Below are 4,730 nucleotides of genomic sequence, written 5' to 3'. Positions count from 1 at the left end.
AAACTCCTGGACTGCTGCAGTCTTTCTGACCAAAGACTTAGGCCAGACTTGTATACCCAGCACTTCCAGTATATATATATTCTACAGGTACAATGTAGCAAAGACAAAAAGAATAACTGTAAAAGTAAAATTCACAGCAAATTTACGCACTAATTAGTTACCTGCAGACGCATGCTTCTGAAAAAAGAAATGAAAAAAGCACACACACCGCTAGCTCTAATTAATAATGCCACACTGCACTTTTTATTCCCTTTACAAACTAATTGTCATGAGTTATGTATTGCTTTTTTCATACAACTTAAGAATCCAGGAGCTGCATTTTGAATCATTTACAGTGGAGAAAGATGATATACCTCTCAAATCTAGGCAAAAACAACGACCACAGAGGAATCGTTGGATCAACAAAAAAAATATAATAGGAGACTCAAAGACCTCTTTTGAGATCAGAGATTGCAGTATGAATCTCTGTCTGCACTGTTACATTTGGTCATGCTGGACTTCTGCTGCCATCAACAGGTGAAATCTGGGCTCAATGACATGATTTAATTCCACTTTCTTTTCTTTCAGATACTTTAAAAGTTACAGTTTGAGGAATAGCCTCTGACCAATTTGGTTTTCACCTTAACAGTTATTTTTAAGGTGTCACTTACTGCTCACATTTAGTTTATTAATTTGCTCAGTTACCAGTTCAGGGGAAAGAGATGGTTCTCCCTGTTGAAATTGAGGCGTAGCAGGAGGGTATGCAGGTACTGAAGGTGATGTGAATCCTGGAACTGAAAACCCGTATGGAGCAGCACCTTGTGGCCACTGGTTAAAATTGCCACTTGTTATGTTTGCATGCTGAGCGGGATCTAGTGAGGGACAAGCACCTGATCCAGTGGGGAAGGCAAGGGAAGGGTAGTTGCTGTAACTTGGAGCCCAGGCTCTCCCGGGTGGGTAAGGGCCCACAGGCTCCCCAGGCTGAATGGCTGCAAATCTGTAAGGAATGATGAGCAGTGGAAACACCACCTCTGGGTCAAAGGCAAAACTAATGTCCAGATATACCTGGAAAAAGTCAGAGATTTAGAATCAAATCAGACTAAAGTAACCATCAAATTAAAAGTGCAATTTATAAAACTACCAATTTTACTTTTTTAATTTGACATATAATTATTATTTGTTATGCTTTTTTATGCAGCGTCTTATCTTCATAGTAGTTATTAATTATTTAAGAGGTTAAGACACACATTTTCTTTATCTATTATTTACCTACAAACATTTACAACCAAAGTTCACCATGAAATCCCTATGACATAGTTTTATACCTTTAACTGATATTCAACTGAGATGATATCACAGTTACGGAGGGTGGCGATGGCATCACTAGGAATCTTCAACTGGCGGGAGGCAGTTTGCTCTGAGTTTGGACGGATAGTGTCCCCGACCTCTTTGAACAGAGTCTCATCACAGGTTTTAGTCTTGCCATCGCATCTGTACACTATTTCCTCTGAAGTTTGAATTTGGGTTCTATGTTCTTGGAGGAAGAGTTACAGATTTTGGCAACAACAGATAAAGTTTCACCTGTCAATAGCAAATGTTAACAATGAGCTTAATTTTTAAATCTATTCACATTTTATTTTGTAAGTTGCAGATATTTTACCTGGAAAACAAACTCCTCTGCTAATGGTAGCAGACATTTGAACCTGTCCCTTAGAGAAAACACCGACGTCTTTACTCACTGAACTAGATTGTGGACACTGTAAAGAACCAGACAGACATTTTTTTTTTCAGATCAACTCAATTGTAATCCAGATGTCAAATTTATAACACATCATTGTAGTGTTTACCATTACTTGAGGAGTGTTTAGAAATGCCTTAGAAACAAACTTGATCTCTTTTTGTACTGCAGAAGGCAAATGCCAGCTCCGAGATATCTTTGCTTCAACCACATAGACAATTTTTCCATGTTTCCCCTGGAAGGACGAAGGCATGTTCCTAAAAAAACAGAATCTAGTTATTTGTAAAAGCAAACTACAGCACGGTATTAACTTTGCTCTCAGAAGTAACAAAAAAATTTAATAACCACTCCACTAATTGCTTTGCCAGCTGCCGTCGTTGCGCCAAAAAAGTGATCATCAGCAAAAAAGTGATTAGGGGTATTTGTTAAAAGATTATTGTGGGAATACAAACAGTTCTAAGTGACTTATTGGCATATAATTTGTCAAAAATATGTCAAACATATCTCTTGTGAATCATAAAAGTCATTCTGAGCCAGAAAATATGTTTGAATCACAAGGTACAAGCCACAATCTATTTTTGGCAAAATGACTGTTGCATATCTTTTATTTATCTTGAAAAAAGTGTCACTGACATTAAAATGTGTTTTTCAAGAGAGATCTGCCCAAGAAGTCATGAGAAATTATAACGAATACAAAAACACATTTTTCTAATCATACTTTAAGTGCCCAAAATTAACTAGCCTGACACAGAGTCATAAAGATTCTTGCAAAACAAGTATTTTCTTTATTTCATAGACAAGCAAGGCTGGATGGGGGTGGGGATGCTCTCCAATTTAAGTGTTGATGCATGCTTAATTATCCAGATAAGAACAATTTCTGTGATATGCATTTTAAGCTTGCCAGTCTTCCTTTACCTCACTTGGATCCACAGGTGTCACAGTTCTGATAAATGTATACCAATTGATTGATAGTGGCAACCTTCATGAGAGTAGTTGTTGCGGACAACACATCAAAGCTCATTTTCCACTGTAAGTTGGCAGTTACACAAACTTCAGGTTTACATGGGGAAATAAATCAGCCCTCTTCTGGATGAGTCCTGTCTCCACCTGAGCACTCGGACATGTTGATAACTCAGCCATAAACTCTATGAAAAGCATCAGAATTTAAAATCATTCCAGAATAAGCAAATAAGTGAAGAATAAGGGAAGAATATGTGTGTTTATACTTCTATACACACATATTAGGAAAACAAAGCACCACGGCTTGCCACGGGTTAGCCAAAAAGAGCAGATAATAGAAAAATGACAAGATTAGACGCAAGAGGTACACAGCAGAAGTGACGAAGCCAAGATGAAGGATATATAAGAAAAGCAGTATTTATACACACGAGGTGAACATGTAATGGGACAGAAGGCGGTGACATGACAAACCTATAAGCAATTAAGACAATCAAAAAAAAAAGATGAGAATTAAATGTAGTCAGATAAAGGATTATAAAACTCCAAAGGACTCACAAACTCTGAGAAGAGGCCAGAGAACATGACAAAAACACTATATTCCTTCATGAGGACTGAAATGGCAACAAAAAGTCCTGCTAGGAATGGCACAATAACAACCTGAGTTCAGGTTTTAAATGCATGAACCCCTTACCTCTAGCATTCTCTGCAAATAGAAATTCCTTCACTTTGAAATATCTCCGGTGACTATAATGAAATTCCCTTTCCTCTCCAGTACCTTCTGTCCACTTTACGATAGAGTCTCCTTTGGCTTTCACGAAAACGCTCTTGACTTTGACGTCTTTGGTCAGTCGGAAATTAACTGTGCCCACTATAGTATCTCCTTCAGAAAAAGCATGATCTTCACTGATTGCCTCGTAAGTCACATTAAAGTCTTTTATCCGTGACATTTCAGAGCTGTCAGTGAAATGCTTTTCTCAGCACAGATAAACTGATCAGACGGGCAGATCAAGAAATTTCAACCCCATCACTCAAAAGGAGGAGTTTTTAAAACGCTGAGTGTTGGAGCCTTGCCAGTCATGTAAATGATGGAAATTTTCTGTTGTTTTTTTTTTTTTTTCAAAGTTCACAGCAATCTCTCTTTCTGGGATTTGATAATCAAAAAATATTGAAATTAGGGGAAGTTTACCACGAAATTAACAGCAGTGATAATTGTTTTTACTGAGAAGGAAGTTGAAGTACCAGGAAAGACGTGACACAAGCAGGGAGAGAACAAGCAACTTCCACATTTAGAGGGCCAACCCCAACCCTGCCCATAGCTAAATCCTACATTGTGTTGAGCAACTATCTGCAAAGCGCAAGACCCAAAGTGAAAGGCTAAATAAATATTTACTAACTTTGCTCTCAGAAGTAACAAAAAAAATCATCGATGCCATCCATTTACTCATCTATCCACCCATCCATCCAGCTTGTCCAAGAGGAAAGGAGCTGGAGCCTATTTCAATTGCTGCAGGGCAGGAGGGTCTGTCCCAGTGCTACCACTTAATAAAGTTGGTTACTTTTTATCTGAAAAGTTACTGAATAATGCCAAACTCATGAAGTTGTACCATGCAAAAAAGTTCACAGATCGATGGTCTCCAGTTTACCTTGCTACAACCACTCCACTAGTTGCTTTGCCAGCTGCCTTTGTTGTGCCAAAAAGTAATCATCTGCAAAAAAAGTGATTAGGGGTATTTGTCAAAAAATTTATTGCAGGAATATAAACAGTTATAAGTGACTTGTTGGCATATAATTTGTCAAAAATATGTCAAACATATCTCTTCACTTGAGCAAATAAGTGAAGAATAAGGGAAGGACGTCCGCTCCTGGGCGCCGCCCAGCTCACATTGCATACGACCCCTACGGTACCTCATGCGAGTGGTGAGCCTGCAGGAAGATGAGCCCATGTCCCTTTTTCAGGCTGTGCCTTTTATTAAACCATTCAAAATCACAGATCTTAAGCAAACATCCAATATACTGTACCTACAATATTGATCGATTTACCTGCGCGCAGTCA

At 38.3% G+C, this 4,730-nt stretch overlaps 1 pseudogene; it reads right to left on the bottom strand.

The window, feature by feature from the left end:
• Positions 1-642: 642 nt before the first annotated feature.
• Positions 643-3,624, bottom strand: LOC147317248 (arrestin domain-containing protein 3-like; annotated as a pseudogene).
• Positions 3,625-4,730: the final 1,106 nt, after the last annotated feature.

This window comes from Aulonocara sp. 'chitande type north' Nkhata Bay, linkage group LG12 (genome assembly GCF_057382095.1).
Source record: "Aulonocara sp. 'chitande type north' Nkhata Bay isolate Kocher_YH1m ecotype deep benthic linkage group LG12, A_spYH_male_GT1.1, whole genome shotgun sequence".
In the NCBI taxonomy this organism is placed as follows: Eukaryota; Metazoa; Chordata; class Actinopteri; order Cichliformes; family Cichlidae; genus Aulonocara; species Aulonocara sp. 'chitande type north' Nkhata Bay.
The sequence above is the reverse complement of the archived record's forward strand: the minus strand, read 5'-3'. Positions and strand labels throughout refer to the sequence as shown.